Source organism: Trachemys scripta, chromosome 8, assembly GCF_013100865.1.
Source record: "Trachemys scripta elegans isolate TJP31775 chromosome 8, CAS_Tse_1.0, whole genome shotgun sequence".
Taxonomy (NCBI): domain Eukaryota; kingdom Metazoa; phylum Chordata; order Testudines; family Emydidae; genus Trachemys; species Trachemys scripta.
Window position 1 is genome coordinate 100,532,289 of NC_048305.1, and position 20,789 is coordinate 100,553,077.

At 38.1% G+C, this 20,789-nt stretch overlaps 1 protein-coding gene across 1 annotated transcript in view; it reads left to right on the plus strand.

Moving 5' to 3' along the window:
• AGBL4 (ATP/GTP binding protein like 4) overlaps positions 1 to 20,789 on the plus strand; it is a 1,407,981-nt gene that overhangs the window by 480,240 nt on the left and 906,952 nt on the right. The window lies entirely within an intron of this gene.

Consider the following 20,789-nt stretch of genomic DNA (forward strand, 5'->3'; position numbering starts at 1 on the left):
TGTACTAAAGTTCTGCATCTTATTCACACCTTTTATGAATATTAACTGAAAAACAAATATATCTTGTCAAACCCTGCTAGAAGGTAGGAGCAGAAGAATCAGTGGTATTTATTTGCAGGGGTGAGGAGTGGGGGAGGGTTTTTCTTATTCTCCTTATCAACTTTTATTTTCCTCCAGATTGTACAGTTTGGATCTTGATAAACAGAGATCTTTTGAATCCCAGACAATTTACTAACACATGGAGCCTCTAATCAATTTACCAAATTCTAACCTCTGATACATGTGTATAAATCTCATTAACTCTAGTGTGAGTTGTAGACTTAAGTAAGGGCAGAATTTGGCCTAATGATTGATCCAGGATGTTTAACTTATTTCAGTTAATTAGAGCGATGAGGTCATTTACCCCTTTTAGTACTTCATCCTAAACCATCTGTAAGGACACGTGTGGCTTTCTTGGAACCTGACCGGCGTTGCTTTGAGTTTGGGTCATTTGCAGTTGCTCACAAGTGATGCAATGTTTTCTCAGCTCTTTCTTTGCCTCATACCTCTTTTTGACAGTCCACACTTCTTCCATGGTTCACCCACTTCGTAGTGTTGTAGCTAGGATAAAATTGACATCAGATTAAGGTTGTGCACCTTTATGACTGGCCCTAACCTAGTGGGTTCACAGTCAGGGGACCATGGTATTAGGGTTTGCTGGAGGGAATTGCCAGCAGTGGCATGGAACAGACTTGCTACCCTGAGCTTCCCAGCTATGTAATAACATACATGGTGATACTTGTTATAAGTTATTCAGTTCATTTACCTGATGTGCATAGCACTCCTCAAGAGTAAAAGTATCAACTGCTAGGCCATGGAACAAGGATTTACTTTTGAAAATATTAACATTTGATTCCTAAGTTCAAACACATGCTCTCCTGCTCCCCACTCCAGCTGGGAAAGGAGATTACAGGTGTAACCTTAAAATGACGTGTACAAAAAAAAGAAGCCAGCTCCTTTTAAAGTAGTACTCTATGCTCTCTGTTCATGTATTGTCTGTCAGTAATGAGTAGCCAAAACATTAGGTGGAAAACCAAGTATTTCTGGCTTGTCCAGCATTTTGCTGTGATTTTAGAAACAGAAAAAAACCTAACACAATTTTGAACATGTATCCTAAAACTACCATTACACAGAAATACATGTTAGTCAAATAACGATTCTTTCCCCATTATCTGGTGCTTTGATATATGCCATATGTTAGATGTGACACAATGGGCCTGGCAATTTGGCATCAGTTTTGTATCAATATATCTCTATTGACATCAATGAAATTACTGCTGATTTACTCCAGTTAAAATGGAGTAATATATGGAGTATCTAATGTAACAAGACACATATAAACTAGTTAATTGTACTCCACAAGTAATTAATATGTAGCAATATGAACTATTAGTATATTTCATAAATATATCAGTAGCCCTTGTATTCTCATTAATGACCTCTAGGAGACATAGGTAAACAATATGGAAATTTTGCTCTGTAGAAAACAAAAATATTTCAGTAGCGCTTTTAAAAACGATTAAACTTAAGTTGTTGTGGACCACACAACACTGATATAGAATTCCAGCTATTTATCTGATATATTTAATTCCTAACAGCTTGTTTTGAAAATATATCGTTAATTGTCCTTTCTTATTGTTTCATTTGGTATAACTTCTTATTTTCATCAGTTCTCTGCAGTAAAATGGCATTTGTGCTCCTTTTCTATTGCTCTTTCTGAACAGCCTCATCAGGGAAACCTGATGTCTTAAGCTGGGTTGTTGTGACAAGGTGTCAGGTTCTAGTAAGCCGCATACAGAGGCCAAGTTATTTCTGCTGACTCATCACCATGTCAGGTGGTAAGATTGCATCAAGGGGCAATGTTATTTCTGCTGACTCATCAAAACAGATGAGTCCTGAAGGGATCTGCTGGGAGAAACCCTAAGAATAAAGTCAAGCGGGGGGAGAAAATTTTGGTCAAGGATATTTTTGTTTTGTTTAGGTTAACCAGTTTAAGGCAAACCCCAGGAAAGTGTGAAATTGTACACTAACCAGCATGTTTGTTGTTGTGCTGAGTGAAGTGGAAACTGCCCATTCCCAGGTGGATTCTAAACTGCCCTATGTGAACAAACTTTGGCATTAGGAATAGGAATGTTAATAGGAATGTTACATTTTTCTAGGCACATCTGTTCTCTAGTTTGACTTTACCTACTGGCACAGACAAAATGATTTCAATAGCACTGTGATAATTCTAGATGTTGAGAAATGCCTTGGGGTTGGTCCGTCGATGGCTTCGCCATGTATTTTAGAATGTCATTTTCCATTGACTTGCTTTGACTGTGAGGAGTCTTTTCTTTTCATATATTCAGTAAGGAACCTCTTAGCAAATTTCTCATGAGAATCTTCTTCCTGGACCAATAGTCAAGGTGTGCTTCCAAGTGCTTGTGTGTGTTAGATGCTGTGATGTATGCACCAGCCCTAGAGCTATTCCCATGTCCATATACTGCTTAGGCTAACTTTTCACTCAGGTATGTAAGTGAAGAGAAATAAAGATAGTGAGGCTGCACAATGGTGGAAAAACCCAGACATTTTAGTGTACATGCAGAAGCCATTTCTTTTTCTTCAATAAACTATATAGTTTGTAAAATATACCTTATTATCTCTCAAATGAGAATAATTTTGCATAATTAGTTAGTAGTTGCGCCTCAGTCACTTCTTACTGGTGACTTTGCAAAGGACATTTGAATCTCGGAGACTGCATTAAACCAATCAGCAGTCTGTGGAAAGAGCCACATTCATTCAATAAGAAACAAATTAACCCATTAGTCCTAGTTTGATTTCCTGGAGTGTATTTGAGTAAAATACAGTGAAACTGACATTACTTCTGTGCCATCTACCAATGATGAGTCTAATGAACCATCTTATAGAAGAAGGCAAAAAACACAGTGGGTATCAAATTGTCTGCCGTGATATCTAATTCTGGAGTCACTTTGGTTATTAAAACTGTTTTTCTGAACTTATAGAAGTGATGGATCATGGCTGTGAAATGTGTAATTTGTCTGAAATACAGGGGTCTCTAGCCTGAGGGATTCTGAATTCAGAAACATCTTTGACAAACTACAAGTGTTGGCCTGTTTTAAGGGTTCCACTTCAATGAAAGCACATGGGTCTGGGCCAAGAGAGGCAAGTGATGGTCAAACATGAAATTGGCTTTGACATTTCACAGAAACCACTTGTACTTGAAATAATAGCACACCCAGGATGCTTATTCCCTACTTTGCAGTTTTACTTCTTGCCTCTGCCCTTGAATCAGGCATGAAGTATACTTGCTACTACAGTACAGACTGTGAAATAAGTATTGCATGTTTTTTGCATTCAATTTTAATCTGATTTTTTAATCTCTGACCTTTTATACAAATTTGGAGCAAGGACAAATAGATATTTCAAGTGATGGGTAAGAGATACAGAACCTTGCACTTGCTCAAATTTGGCCCTGGTCTGAATTGACTGAAGGCATTATCTGATGGCTGCTTGATAATGAACGGATGGTATCCACCTAAAAGAAACCACTATTGCAATTATACACTTTCTGGCAGTCTCAATGGCAAGACCTAGGATTAGAAGGGTAAAGAGAATGAATTCCCCTCTCACTTCTTGAGGTGGCCTTTCCAGATCAGGGCTGATGCATATTGACAGTGTAACTTGAAATATACATGAATGCTGCCCAGGCTGGAGCTATTCCTTGGATAACTAGAAGACATAAGACTTTGATGGGAACACTGAAGAACAGAGAGGTTAAGACCTACTACATTTTCAAAAGTGGCCTGTAGTTTTGCATGCTTTAATTTTTGGATGCTGAACTAGAGACTTCTAGGTCCTAAAGTGAGGCAACCATTCCAGTTTTAAAAATATAAGCCAAAGAGATGTGTAATAGGCTATACAGCAGCTCAGTGTGGGAGCTAGGATTAGAATATGGTGGTTCCTGGATCCCAGCCCCATCCTCAGTCTGCTAGCCTCACTGCTTAGGAAACAGTGCCCAACAAGCTGTCCAAGTCCTTTGGTGGAGGTGGGGACAAAATCCCAATGTAAATAATTCTGCAGGGGCATGGTGATATTTGATTTAATTGGAAAAGTGCAGTATGTCAATATGAACTTTTCCCACCCCCTATCCTCCCTCTCTCAGGCAATCATACCCTTTCATTTTAACAGCACAAGAACATTCAGCCACTAAGAGCTGTGCCAGCCAAAAAGCATGACTGCCAACAATTATGTGCTAGATGTGTGTGGGCATTAACACATGTATTTAAAAGGAATGGAAAAGAATGTATGTGCGGTCCTTAGCGTTTCATCTCCTCCCAAGTCTTCAGACTCTCCTTAAAATTAAAATAAATTTCAAAAAGAAAAAAGCATTCCTGTGGAGAAGAAAATTCTTAGAAGCCTTTTGAGCCAATAGCTTTTTATGCCACCATTTTGTTTTTGTTCCATTTGCTGTTACACAGAGGTATGGTAAAAAGGATCTTTGTGTTAAGTGGAATTGATGTGTAGAATCACTAACCTCCAGTATATAAAATAATTAATGACCCAGATATAAAAGGGAGTTTTAATGCAGGGCTCTTCTAATAACATACAAAATACTTACATACCTTCATAAGGAAAATAGTAAAAAAAAAAAAAAACTTGTTGGCTATGATACACTGCTATATTTTGGGTCCCAATAATAAAAATAGCATTTACTTTTTCATCCAGTTTTTCATTAATTAGCTTGCAATTGACAGTTAGAAATCATGTTAAGGCCCTTTTTAAAAGTTGGCAGTTCAAAGTCTAATCTGAATACATTTCTACTCTTTAGCAGCTCCCATTCTGCTTACCCAAGACTTGTGTCAAAAAGGAAAGCCATTTAAATTAGTAGTATGGCAACAATAGGAATAACAAATTTAATTGCCCAAATTCATATCTTGTGCTAGTGAGTGGAATTCCATTATTCTTCAAACCTGCTTACACAGGTCTCGGTTTGGCCCTTTGCCTCTTAAAGTCCATATGAGTCCATCATTTACACTATTACCGGCATTTTTAAACACCTCTTCTCTGTGGAAACTGATATATTAGATAATAATTAACTCTGCAAGTAATACTCATCTTTCTACCTTCTTCTCTTCTTTCTTTACCATTTATAAGAAAAGTCACTCCCTAAATGGAGTTGGAAGAGCTATCCATTCGTTAGGAAAACTGCACAATTTAAGAAGTGGCTTGATTTTTTAAAAAAATTTACTGTATTTTGCAGCTGAGCCAGATATTGATATTGGTAAAATCTATATAGCTCTTGGGACAGAGAAGAGTAGTAAAGATTAATAAACTTCATGCATGGCTTGCTATACAGCTGTATATCTAAAGGTAAATATACACAGAACTAACCTATATATTACAGTTGTCTGAAAGAAACCTCTTGCTTAATGGTTATAGATGATATAATTTGCACCATTACTGGTAAAACTATGGCTTCAAATATATTTCTTGAGCATTAGATTTTGAAACTGGCTACCTAGGATTTTAGTTGTAATTCACAAGTAATGTTGAGTGTCAGTCACATCACTGAAAGTTATTGATAAAAATCTGACCTGTAAATAGAATGTGACTGCCATTCTGCTCTGCTAGTTTTGATGGGGAAGTAGCCTTTCTCCAACAGATAATGTACTCTATTTTAAACACCTGGATTAGATGGTTCAGTCACTCACAGATTCATTAGTATTCCTGTGTAGAAGGGAAACAATAAATGTCTGAAAGTGGTTGTGGTGAAACAGAGGAAAAAACTATATTAACTTAAACGTGGGGATTTATTTTCAAACACTGATGTTTATTTTTAGCTTATTTTATGCAAAAGTTCATCTTTTTTTTTCAATGATGGTGAGATGCTTTGTGAATCTAATCAATGGGATACCAGATCAGATCTATATAGGATAAGAGTTGCATATGGTATTTAGTCAGGGAATACGGCTCCTGCTCACTTTCAACTTTAAATGCATGCATAGATAGTATCACAATTTTGTTTTTACGAACAAATAACCAGATTCTGCAGTCATGACTCATGTGAATAAGCCCATTGAAGTCAGCGGGACTATCCATGTGAGTCAGGGATGCAAGACTGGGCATAAGGTCACGCACATACTCAAATGTGTTCAAATCTACAGTATGTAGTTTTGTTTTTAAAATAGTCATAATATGGTCCTCCTGTTTTGTGTTATAAATTTAGACAGGACCCAGGTCAAAAATCCTTACTCAGGCAAAACTCTCATTGAATTCAGTGGAAGTTTTTCCTGAGCGTGCACTGAATGATTGGGCCCTTGCTTATTTGCCAGTGGAGAACTCTGTGCTATTACTACCTGCATTATATGACAGGTTATGAAATTCCCATTGTTACATTGCCAGAAACTGGCTAAAGTTTAGTGACACTCTGACTAGTTTATGGTAATCCCATATTGAATGACATACATGCATTCAGTGTAGTTTTTTATCATGATGTGATCCATAACGAGAAGTAGATAACTGCTCTGAGTCTAGGGACTTGTCTCTGCTAAAAACTGTTACTTTATTTGAACACATCTGTGAAGAATCAAGTTATCTGACATGATGACCGTGATTAATCATGGAGTTTTTGCAGTTATGTCTTCTTGATTGTAGATTGCAGTTTGACATAAACCTGCATATGATTCCTGTGTTTAATCATAATTAGCTGGCAGGGAAGGACTGTCTACTACTCTGTCTTTGTGCAGTGCTGAGTACAATGGTGCCCTGATCTTGGTGGACCTTGAGGCACTAAAGTAATAAACATATTAAATAATAATAATGCTGAACAGAGTTTGTCCTGGTCTACATTGATCTCAAGGTCATGGACGGCACCAATCCCGCAACACCGATTCTTCACAATAGTGTCCAAACATAGTAAAATTTAGAAATGAAGACAAGCCTTAGGAGAAGGAAGGGAAGAACATCCTAGTACTTTGATTTCATGAGGAAGCTTTGCTTCTTCTACCCATTGATCTGTAATTTGAAAATTGGAAGAGTCTTTTAAGGGGCAGAATTACTTAGTATATTCCTATGAATCCTACAGCCCTTTTGGGGAAGATGAAAGGGGGAAAAAACATCATCTGCCTTAAAATAATGAAGTTAAATTTTAAAAAAGTATCTGTGCCTAATGAGACAAGTGTTTGTAGGATCTATTCCAGAATTCCCTTTTCCAGAAGGGCTCACTAGTTTTTAATTACTGTAGAATGCATTTAGAAACTGAATATATAAAATGCTTAAACATTTGGTATGGAATATTTTTTTTCTACAGTAGGCAACTGTTTTTTCTAAAGGAGAATGAATATGCTGTAAATCTTTGTTTAGAAGATACCTACATATTATAGGTACACCTTTACCTTGTAAGCTGCAGGGGAGGGTATTTACATTTATTAGAAGCTGTGGTAACTAAATGAAGAAATACGGTATTCTCCTTCTTTCCCTCATTTTTATACCTCCTCAAAGGAAGCCTACACCAAACCTTTAGAAGACGAGCCTGGGAGCTTTTCATAATTCTGCTAGTCACCAAAAATCATGGACTCAATAAAGACACTGGTTGTATGTCTCATTACAACAATTTGTAAAAGTAGCCCACTTAGGCTATGTCTACACTACACAGCTTTTAGCAACATGGCTGTCTCACTACAGTTGTGCCGTTAAAAGTCGTGCAGTGTAGCCACTGTTTGTCGGCTCTCCTGCCGTCAAAAAACTTCCAATCCCAACGAGCGGCGTTTGCATTGTCCTGCTGTTGTCCTGCCAACAACGCGCTGTTCACACTGGCACTTGTCGCTGCAAAACTTTTGTCTTTCGGGAGGGAGAGGGAGGTGTTAACACCTCTGAAAGACAAAAGTTTTGTTGTTCAATTGCCAGTGTAGACATAGCCTAACTCTCCTTTGTTGTATGACAGCAGAGGTGCTAAATGCCCACTTCATTTTGAATGGCATGTGTTAATTCCTTATGCTTAACAATCTGTACACTCTGATTACCTTTTTCAGACCTGAAGAAGAGCTCTGTGGAGCTTGTCTTTTTCAAAAACAGAAGTTGGTCCAATAAAAGATATGATTGTATGTTAACTTTTATTGATCTCCTAGTAGTATAATATAAATCTAGCGTTTACCATGTTTTGTGCCTTTAATATGATGATCTCAAAGCACTTTACCAACCTTAAGCAGTTAAAGTGCATTTGTACCCTAAAAAGTGATTCTGTAAAAATGGCATTTTGGGGTTCCACAACCAAGCTGCCATTTCATTGTGCAGATGTTGCAAAGGGCCTAATTTGTCCTGCAGATCCTCTGTTACTGGTAATGATGCAGGAGGTGGAAAGAATCCAGCTTGATAGTCAGATTCCAAGGTAGCTTTATGGACTGGTAGACAGGATGGTACAGAGACCAAAGATAGAACAATGAATATGAAACCTCACAATGCATTTCACAGAGTCACTTTTTAGGGTAGAACTATGCTTTAAGCCTCAGAACCCCTCCATCAGTTAAGTATTATCATTATCAATATTACAAGTGGCTTAGCTGAGTCACGGATGGGTTAATGAGTATCAGGGTATGCCTGTACTGCAGCTGGAGATGTGCTTCCCAGTGTGGGCAGATAGAAACATGCTAGCACACTGAAAATGGCAGTTTAGCTAAGGGTAGCACAGGGGGCAGCCTGGGCTGTAGCCGCCTTAGTACAAACCCACCCGGACCCTTTGTTTCATACTCCAACAGCTAGCCCAAGGTGCGCCGCATGGTAGCCTCAGTGACGATGCTATTTTTAGCACAGTAGTTTGAATAGAACCTAGTGTGTGTCTGTCTACCCATGTTGGGAATCATGCTCCTAGCTGCAGTGTAGACATACCTTCAGAGATGTTCTGTGGCTTCCCCTAGGTACAATAGTCAATCATTGGAAAAGCTAGGAATAGAGCAGAGTCCTGGATCCATGTCATCTGCTCTAACCACTATACCGCTCTCTTGTGATATTTTTTTTCTGGGAAGAAGAGTTGACCTTAACTAGAAAGGGCATAATTCCTCCTACTGGGCATCTGGCTTTACTGGCTTTCCTGCAGATGGGCTGCGTTTTGTACTGAACTCTCTAATGCACTGACATGTATTTTTCTGGTCCCTGGACAAGTTGTCAGTCAGATATGACCCTGTGATCACAGCTACTCCTTATCTCAATACTATTTCACAAAGCCAATGTCTATGCAGAGAAGTACATCTGGTTAGTGATCTCCAGTCATGAATAGTCAGAAATAGTTGTGATTCATTAGCATTTTTTTCTACAGAGATTTAAAGTAATTGGTACGAAATATTGGTAGTACTATTTGTTAGTGATTCCACTGAAGCTTGCTTTGGTCATTATACCTTTCTCCAGTCCTCCCCACTATGCCTAAGAATCAAATGTTATCTTGCACCATATATTGGTGTTTATATACTTGTGTTGGCAGCTATTGGACCAAATTCTGAGCTCCATTATACTGTGGTAACCTCACTCAAGTCTTGAAGAGATGTTTGAATGAATTATGCTAAGCAAATAAAATCTGTACTAGATTTTATTATGTTTTAATAACATAAGATGAAAATAGTCCTTTGTTTCATAGACAGCTAATTAATAATCAAGAAACATGCTCTAGAGCCCTTTCTCTGGAGTTTTGTGTTTGAATTCTACCTGAGGTCACAAGTGAATTGATTTTTGAAGATCTAATCCTGTGGATGTTTGTCCGATTAAAAAAATTGCCACTCTGATTAGCATTCTGCTCAAAAGAGACCTAGGACTTGAAAGTAACATGAATGATACGATTCAGGCAGTATGCAGTGAATGTTATGTGTGGAAGCTTTCACATTGCCTGCCTGCAGTAGAGAGAGAGGAGAGCCTAACTGCAGAGAGAACAGATGCATTTCAGAGTCTCCCGCCAAAGGGAGTATATTATGCTCCCTTTTAAACTTTCCCAAACACACACCATCTGTTTCACACTAGATACTTACAGGGTTTGATCAAATTAGAAGTCATGCTGAAAAGCAAAACTGAGGTTAGCCTGGACAGCTTTCTTAAAGCTACAGCTCCATTGCATTAAGCCTCAAATATTATCCCCACCAAACTGGATGAAGCATTGCAGCTTACTGAGATTGTTGATTAAGACCACATGTGAGCACTGGACAACTGCAACCAGTACAATTTTTCAAAAAGCAAAATGTTAAGAATATCCTATAAAAGAACAGCAGGGAACAATGAGTGATGGCCTTCATCAGTGGTTGGTAACAATGAGGTGAAGGTACTGAAGCAGATGAAGATATGTTAAGTGGAGTAGTTATTAGGCAAGAATGGTTGCAGAATAGAAAACTGTCAGGCTAATGACAAATCTGAATTCTAAAGAGTCCTACTGGCATGGAATGAAAAGATTGGATGGCTTTTATAAAATACTGGCCATGTAAAAATCTCGAACTTGTGTGACAATGAGGACTCCAAATAGGTTCTAATCTAGACTATATTAATCCAAAAATGACTCAAGAACTGAGATTTTCAAAGCAGTTTAGAGGATTCATATATTTGATTGCAATTAATAGAAGATATATCTGAATCCCCAAGACTGCTTTGAAACTCTGAACCAGGGAATCCTCATCTAGCAACATGATAAAAGTGATACTAGTGAAACAGAGAGACAAGGAGAGGATTTTCAAAGTGTCACAATTGCATAGAGATGTTAATTGACAAGGCCAGAAGATAATTCTCCTAGTATTAAGACAGAGAATCATAGGATTTGAAGGGGCCTCGAGAGATCATCTAGTCCAGTCCCCTGCACTCATGGCAGGACTAAGTATTATCTAGATCATCCCTGACAGGTGTTTGTCTAATCCGCTCTTAAAAATCTCCAATGACAGAGATTCCACAACCTCCCTGGCCAATTTATTCCAGTGCTTAACCATCCTGACAGGATGTTTTTCCTAATATCCAACTAAAACTGCCTTGCTGCAATTTAAGCCTGTTGCTTCTTGTCCTATCCTCAGTGGTTAAGGAGAATAATTTTTCTCCCTCCTTCTTGTAGCAGCCTTTTATGTACTTGAAAACTGTTATCATGTCCCCTCTCAGTCTTTTCTTCTCCAGACTAAACAAACCCAATTTTTTCAATCTTCCTTCCCAGGTCATGTTTTCTAGACCTTTAATCATTTTTGTTGCTCTTTTCTGGACTTTGTCACATTTGTCCACATCTTTCCTGAAATGTGATGCCCAGAACTGGACAGAATACTAATTGTGGCCTAATCAGCATAGAGTAGAACAGAATTACTTCTTGTGTCTTGCTTACAACACTCCTGATTATACATCCCAGAATGATGTTTGCTTTTTTTGCAACAGCGTTACACTGTTGACTCATATTTAGTTTGTGATCCACTATGACTCCCAGATCCTTTTCTGCAGTACTCCTTCCTAGGCAGTCATTTCCCATTTTGTATGTGTGCAACTGATTGTTCCTTCCTAAATAGAGTACTTTGCATTTGTCCTTATTGAATATCATCCTATTTACTTCAGACCATTTCTCCAGTTTGTCCAGATCATTTTGAATTTTAATCCTATTCTCCAAAGCACTTGCAACCCCTCCCATCTTGCATTCATCTGCAAATTTTATAGGTGTACTCTCTGTGTCATTATCTAAATCACTGATGAAGAGATTGTACAAAACCGGACCCAGAACTGATCTCTGTGGGTCCCCACTTGATATGCCCTTCCAGCTTGACTATGAACCACTGATAAATATTCTCTGGGAATGGTCTGCAAATGCAAATCCAAAATGCAAAAGGAAAGGAAAGAAAAGGATTTGTGCTTCAGCATCATTTGTAGGTCTAGACATCCAGATATAAGCCTTGCACCTGTTTAGGTTTATGAGGCCCAGATTTGTAAAGGTTTTAGGCAATGCTCCAATCATCATTGCAAGCCCTATGGTCCTCAAAAGAACTTCAAAAGTTAGGTGCCTAATTACCTTTGAGACTCCGGGCCCAAGTGACTTAGAAGGCTAAGTCCCATTTCCAAAAGTGACTTAGGGCAGGTCTCCACTACGTGCCGGATCGGTGGGTAGAGATTGATCTATCAGGAATCGATTTATTGCGTCTCATCTAGACGCGGATAAATTGATCCCCGAACGCGCTCCCTGTCGACTCTGGAACTCCAGCTTGTGAGAGGTGGAAGCGGAGTCAACGGGGGAGCGGCAGTGGTCGACTCGCCGCCGTCCTCACGGCCAGGTAAATCGACCTAAGATACGCCGACTTCAGCTACACTATTTGCGTAGCTGAAGTTGCGTATCTTAGGTTGCCCCCCCGCCCCCAGTGTAGACCAGGGCTTAGGCATGTAGAAGCTTAAATGTCATAGAAAGATAATGAGACTTAGGTGCCTAAATATCTTTGAGGATATGGGCCTTAACTCCCATTGATTTTGAAGAGAGTTGGGCGCCTAACTACATTTAAGGATCTGGGCCTAAGTACCTGCATCACTTTTGAAAATGGGACTTATCTCAGAATTTTAAAGCTATTTAGTCATTGCTGTGTTCAGCGTTGCAACATCTAATGGATTTAGGAGCCTACATCTCTCATTCAAAAAGGAATTTAGGTATTTAGGAGCCTAAATCCCATTGACTGTCAATGGAATTTTGACTCATAAGTGCCTACATCCTTTTTGAAAATGAGGTGTAGGCTCCTAAATCAGTTAGGTATTGCAATGTTGAGAGCAGCAACACCTAAATACCTTTAACAATCTGGGCCTTAGGCCTTGCAATCCTGAGCGGAACAATTCCTATATACATTTAAAAATCTGGGCCCGAGTGCTTCATGGTTATAGGAGTCTGGTACTGTGACTTAATGGAACAACTTGTACCGAAAGAACTTTTTAAAGAGCTGATTATCTCTTTTTTTCCTAAGCAAGTAAAGTATAAAACCTGAGACATAATGGGAAAAAGCATTATCAGAAACTTTGTTTTTAATGTGTTAAGATTGTTTTAGTTACATCTCAGGCATAATCACGAAGAACATATGTCACAAATTATCTTGTTTTGAAGTGTTGTTTGGTTTATTTAAGACAATTCTAAAATAGAACTATAGACATGTAAAACATTTCTAAAATAGTGCCAAGATACCATGGGAAAGGCTGTGCTTAAGACATTTCCATCCCACCTAAAAGCAAGATGTAGTGGAATTCTTTCTCTCTTTTGAGGATCCAAGATCCAGGCACCTCAAAGTGCTTTAAGTAAGCTCCAGAGAAAGCCAGTTCTTGTTAGATGTCCAGCCAGCATGTTCATATAGTCTCAGAAAGCAGGCTTATTTGAGGTATTTATCTGAACTGAATATTAAAACTTATTTGAGATTCATCCTTCAATAGACCATTAGACTTTTCATTTAACAGTCACTTCAATATAAAACAAGTAATGGAGTAAACTATGCTTGTAAAACATTGCTGTTTATACCATCCTTTGGACTTGACCATTATACAGCCAGGTAGAGTACACTTCAGTAGGTGAAATCCTAATCTTTACGTGGATTAATGCCATTTCTGACAGTTCTTTGAGGGCCCCTATTCCCTTCCCCCCAAAAGAATGAATAGATACCAGATGTTTTCACTGTCTTTTGCTAATTATGTGCATAAATTTTATATAAAATATTTCAATACTAAGTAAATGTTGGAACTCAGATCCAAGCTTTCAGGACAGTGAACTGATATATTTTGAAAATAATTTAGAAAGTAGATCTAAAGTTTAAATGCAAAACTGTGATATATGAAGAGTATTACTTGATTGTTCACAAACTGAGATTTCCCCCCGCCCCTTCTTTCAGTGATTAATTTACACTTCCTTTGTTTTCTGTATGCAGTTTTTTCAGGCTTGCATATAATGGTAAAACTCTGGAACCAAAAATACAAATGAACTATCAGAAAGATTAACAAAGAGATTATTTCTCTACTTGTACACTTTTTAAACCGACAGGTGTCGTGGTGTTCCATATAGCAATTGAACTACATTTTTTCTAAGTAGATAAAATCATTCTAGAAAATTAGCTTTTAAGGTCATTGTGCAAACCTACCCTGAGGACTTACATCAAGTGAATGTGATGGTGTCAAACTGTTTCTGTAGTGGACATTAGCTTACGTAATCAAATACCCAAAGTGCCGCTCAGGAGAGTTGGCTAGCCTGTCCTAGAGGCTGAGAAGATTTAAATTGACAATGGTGCCAGTATGTTGTTTGCTGCTCAGAAATTAATTTAGTTTCCTCCCCTCCATGATAGAATCCATACAGTTTCACATATATGTGATCCAGAATATTTACATACTATGGTCACATGTGATGGAAAGGAATTGGCAAAAGAACTGTATACATACGTGGAATTTTTATTTTTACTGTGAATTATTTTTGTATAAACCTCTTCTTTAATCTACACACTTCTTGCTTGAGGCAAAACAGTCTTTACTTCACAAAACCATTTGCCTGATTTCAAAACTTTCATATCAATGAACAGACATGGAATAAGGCACCATGTAGCAACACACAATTTGACAGGCGCTTTGACAAGCTGGAAATAAATTACACAAACATAAAGAACGTACCATAGAGTGCTGAATGATATACTAATTATACTTTTATGCTTTATGAGTAAGAAACAGTTGAAAAGAGAGACAAAAAGTCACCCATCAGTCATACAAGTTGGGAGATACATTGAGAGCATTGCCTATTCCATCATACACTTTGGAAGTTTATGAGCTGTAAAAGAAATGAGTTTACCATTCTAAAACATTTCTTTGAAACTTTCATATACATTTTAGGGAAAGCAAATATATGGGCAGTAAAAGTAGATGCACTGTTACTCAGTAATACCCGCATAATAAATTAAGCCTAGTTCCATTTTTGTTGCCATTAACCTTCTTCTCTTATTTCATATGCCATGTAAAAAAAAGTACTATATTATACAATGATAACTTTACTGTAGTATGCAGCAGCTGTTTTGACTCTTTTGTAACTGGTTTAGGGGATGGATACCACATACTAAGTAAAAAATACTTTCCTTTTGTCTGAGTGAGTTGGCTCGTGAATAGGACTCATGGGCTTCATCATTTCAGAATGATAACTATTCACCAAAAGTGCCTTGAACAATAAAATGATTTATTTATTTAAAATCCCACTGCTGATAATTTTTGTACTGTTTTGCTGCTTTTATTTCCCCTGATTTCCATAGTTCTAGGCCTTTTGCTTTTCTTTGTGTTTCTGTTAGTTATTTTGTGATATTGAGCTGGAAAAGTTTGATTCTTGTTTGAGTGCATGTCCATATATATTCCATTCTCGGTGCACATGTGCCCTAAGTTTGTATTATTTTGACCAGATGTGTCTGTTGGGGCCATGGCTCACGTTGAATGTCCTCATGCTTCCCACACAAGGGCATAGAGGGTGGGGCAGCTCCAACCAACACTCAGTTCCTTATTACCATTACTCCTGCTGGAATTCTGCACCACTGCACAATGTAGAATTTGTGCAGAATTAATGTTCTCCGCAGAATTTTATTTTTTTCATGCAGAATTTGTGATTTCTGTGTGGAAAAAATAATGGCAGCCCAGCAATGCAGGGAACATTAATGGTAGCCCACTTGTGCTCCCACTATCAGCCCTGCAGCAGCCAGGGCTCCCCCCTGATTATAATGTTATTTTGACAAATAAAATATGCAGAATTTTTATCTTGATGTATCTTGCACTTTAATTTTTTAAAATAAATAAGACACCTAGCATTTTTATCCATTCTGGCAATTGCATTCCCCACAGAGTAATACATTTTCCCAGTGCAGGTAGTGCTCAACGCTCAATCTATTTGCAATACTGTGGCCTATCATTAGGCAAACCTGGAATTTGCAGAGCCCAGAAGCTGATCTCTAGGAGGAATTTTTCTCAGGGTGTCATATGAATTTTAGCATGCTTGGCTGGTTTATGTTCTTCCTTCATGTCTGTGTCTTTACTTGTTTTCACAAGATTCATGCAGTGTCATCCTTCTGCAGCTACTGTATTCTTGACCTCCTTGTGCCTTTCCTGCTCTTTGTACAAATTTTTGCTTCCTGTATGTTTTCGTCTATAGTAATAGGGAAAGTTCCTTGGAAGTAGAAAACACTTCAACTATGACTTCTGCTGGTGTATTTTGTTAAAAGAATCTCATTGGAAAGCTCGACTGGATGCAGGATTAAATGCCTTTCTACAGCATTCTGAGACACTGAACTTGGCACAACATAGTTCTCTCTCTTTCTCTCCCATTACATGAGGCTATGCTATGCGTTGTCAGAGTGAATGTAACTCAAAGCAGCCAAAGCCAGTGACATCTGAAAGTGGGTAGGCAAAATAGACACACAGCCATTCTTGTAGGCAATTTACAGCAACAGGAATAGGTCGTACTATGTCTGACTTCCAACAAGGTAGACAAAGTGTACGCTGCCTTCAGTGACCTGTGAAATACTATAAAGTATCAAGCAATAGCAGTGCAAATAACCTATTCTATAGTTACATTAGTGGTGTGACACTAATGTTACCTGAATTACCAATATTTGTGGGGGAGGGGAGTTAGTCTGTTTGTTTATAAGAATGTCAAGGATTATTTCAAATACCTTATTTTATGGGAACTTTACGCTCAGGAATAAATTCACACAGAAAAATAAGGCAAAAACACCATATCACCTGTGGCCAAACACGTTTCACAAAGGATCACTCCATAACTGACCTCTCAGTCCTCATCCTCAAAGGAAACCTGCACAACCCCTTCAAAAGTCGAGCGTGGGAGCTTAAATTCATAACTTTGCTTAATAAAGACACTTGATTTGTGGCTTATTACAACAATCTGTAACCCACTACCCTCCACCATTTTTTTGTTCTGTGACTGTGAAGGTGTTAATAGGCCACTTCACTTTGAATGTTCTCTTACCATATGTGTTAACTACTTATGCTAAACAACCTGTTCTACCTTGTATTTAGTTGTGATGCTCTGAGTACCTTTCCCTAGACCTGAAGAAGCTCAGTGATTGTGACGACACCGCTATAGTCTAATAATTCTTGGTTTTGTTACTACTGCCAATCTTCGACAGTTTCTTTGTCCTTAGGCTGTCAAATATGAAGGGGAGCAGTATCTTCCTGTCCATGAATTCTAGGTGCCTTGATCCCTGAACATTTTAACATCATTAGAAGGGAAGTCCCTCTGGGAACCGTCTAAGGTCTGTGAAGAGTCATTTATGAAAATCCCTCTCACCGTAAGGTATATCACTCCATATCCTGTCTAGAGTCAGACTTCCCTCTGAATTGTTTCTGAAAGTTAATCAGTGAGCAGACTGGCACACGCTGCTGGGCTTTGAAGATATTCCTATCCTGTGATTTGCCACACATTTAATAATATTTTGCATGATTTTCATACATATTCTATTAGGCTTCCTTGCTTAAGGACTTCAGATTTCAGGGACATTGTTGACAGCACCCAACTGTTGGACATTCTTGAGGGTTTCACATCAGTGGAGTACATGGTGCCACTTGACAGCTCCAACTGATTAGAGAATTTAAAAGTAGGTTATACTACTTGTCTCTGTTGTAAAGGCGCTGTTGGGTGGCTTTTCCAAATGTCAGTGCACATTTGTACTGCCCAATCTGGATACTGTTCCCCTTCTACTCTTTCCAACTGTTTGACAGGAGAAATCCTAGGAAGTTATCCTTTGCCATGTACAATTCAGCCCAAATGCTGCCCTGACGTGGGCAACTGGTTTTAGTACGGTTCAGTGCATTAGTTTCTTTGACTGACAGACTGCAAAATCACTGTTTTAAGAATGGGTTATTAGAGCTGGTCCAAATTATTTGACACAGGGTTTTATTGTTGTTGTTTCAGGTGAAAACCAGCCTTTTTTCAAAAATGAAAAATTTCAGATTGTTCACTTCTCATTTTTTACAATTTTTCATGGCAGTTTTAAACAAAGTTTTAATAAAAATGGTTACCCATTTTCATTAACTGAAAATTGTCTGCAACACTTTCAATAATGCTTATGATAAAATTTGAAAAAAATGAGAACAGAAATATTTCAAACTTGGCAAAATGAAAACAATTTTGAAATTTTTAGTAGAAACGAAAAAAAATCTCATCTGCTCTAGTTATTATCATTCTTTATGATTGTTTTGTGAACTGATAATGTCCTTTAGAGATCATACAGAAAGAATAAAGAAGTTCTTGCTCCTCTTTAAATCTAGATAGAATTTGAAATCTTAATGTAAATTGCAAATAGCTTAATCAGAACACATTGGTCTTATTGGGTAAAGTGTCTGAATGATAGTCAGGGGATGAGAGATGGAGTTGCATATTGATCAAAGAGGATAAAAATAAATATTGAACAACTGCATTACTTCCTGTGCTCTATCTAAGGTGAATGAGGTGGGATTTTGTGGAGGTGGGGAGGGGGGAATAGAAAAGAGACCTTGTAATTAAAGATTGAATTGTGATGGATGTGCATAAGGGGGCAGAGTTAAGTCTGCTTGAACAAACAGCACTTTGGCATTTCTATCATAGAGTTGTGAATGGAATATATATGCCCAGTATAGAAATCGAGTCAACTCTGGGAAGTGAAGAAGAATATAGTATCCATGTAAAACTTCAGGGAGGGAGGTTAAAAGGGCAGTAAATAATAACCAAAATTGGAATGTGGCCAGGATACTGAGATAATCATCTATAGTCTTAGAAAAAGTGTTACAGGATTTGTAATGGTCAAAAATGGTCAGAAGCTGAGTTTAGGCTTTGCTGGAAAGACCATCTCCAGCAGCACAGCAGGACTCTATTATACTGGGACACTTGCACCCTGCTGACTCAGAGAGATGGCTACCATAGCTATTGCAAAAAGTAGTGCTGCTGACTACCAGACAGGTGTTTCTGGGAAGTTTTCCACCAGTATTTTATCCTGGCCAAGCCAGCCTTAATTTGAGTTCTAACTTGTCTGGCTGCATATCATGCTGCATATGGGCCTATGTTCTATATGGAAACACAGCACCAAATGGGGGATCCATTGACATCCTGAATTGGGGCAGAAATTACCACATGAATGTGGAAATTCTGCAATAATCCCAGTTCTCTCTAACTGATGTTACTCTTTAACCTCATTGGATATGTTTTCTGCTACCAGCTGAATAATAAAATGCCATTGAGGGAGCAGATGAGATCCTAATACAACTGAGAGATCAAATAAGAGTTTTTAGCAAAGTCCAAATTTTAACAGTACTTTGTTATACTTACATCACTTACTTACACTCACTTGCAGTGTCTGCATGTACCTTATTCTGGTGGGGTTTAGTAAGACTGTTAGCACCATGAACTTGGTCTTTTCATTATTGACATAGCTGGTTGACTGAAAACATTTATCCACAAACAATTTATTCAATATTTGATGGGGGGAGGGGAGAAAAGTTAATTTTTAAATTAAATAGTATTTGATCATCTACAGAATAGGTGAAAAATGAAGATAAAATAATAATTAATTTGAAGAAAAATTATGTAGCATGAATAACTGGATCAGCTCCAACAAGCATAATGTCCTACTAGTATATGCTTACTTCAACGTATTTGACAAATTTCTCACAATACTTATTAGAGAAATAAGGTGGGTGAGGTGATAGCTTGTATTGGTCCAGCTTCTGTTGGTAAGATGAGCTTTCAAGCCACACAGAGCTCTTTTTGAGGTGTGACAAAGGAACTCCCAGTGTCACAGGAAAATGCAAGGTGGAACAGATTGTTTAGCATAAGTAGTTAACACATCAGGCTCATTCAAGGTAGAATTAATAAATATGTATAGTATTTATAGCTAGATCTGACTTTACTGACCACTACCTGATATCCAGGATATTCTACATTAATGAGGTTCTTTCCTACTCTCATTTCCTTGGGAGAAGAGACAAAAAAGGAGACCAACCAATACAAGGAACAAACACGGGGACAGAAAAGTTGTGTTTCACTTATAACGGGTCATATTTTGGCCAGCCCTCCTGTGTAAGTGTGCAAGGGCTCGCAGTTGTGCGTGTTGTAAAAACCTTTGAAAAGGGGTTGGCCAGCATCTTGTTGGGGAGATTAGTCTCTGCTCTTGCATAATGTATTTTTGGGCTGAACCAGCCAGGAGCCAAGTGGGGAGCATAGAGCACTTGTTCCAAGTATACTTACATAAGGAAGTCATGTTCTACAAGTGGATGAAAATCATCCTATAATGGAAGTATGCTACAATGAAACAGCTGATGAGAAACAGACATGCAGTGGACATAGGAAACATGTAAAGATACTCTCAGAAAGAACTTTCAGCAGTGTAACATTGCTGGGTATGGTTACAGAGCATTGTAAAACTGCATTTGCAAATTAAAATAGTTGGCAATGAACAAAAAATGATGGAGTAAAAGAAAATAACGGTTGACATGATCATGAAATAAAATACCAACTAGGCCTACAGCCTCAGGTCATTTCCAGCATCTTGGCCTCACCATCAGTAACAGTATTTGTGCTGGTTTCAGAGTAACAGCCGTGTTAGTCTGTATCCGCAAAAAGAAGAACAGGAGTACTTGTGGCACCTTAGAGACTAACAAATTTATTAGAGCATAAGCTTTCGTGGACTACAGCCCACTTCTTCGGATGCATATAGAATGGAACATATATTGAGGAGATATATATACACACATACAGAGAGCATAAACAGGTGGGAGTTGTCTTACCAACTCTGAGA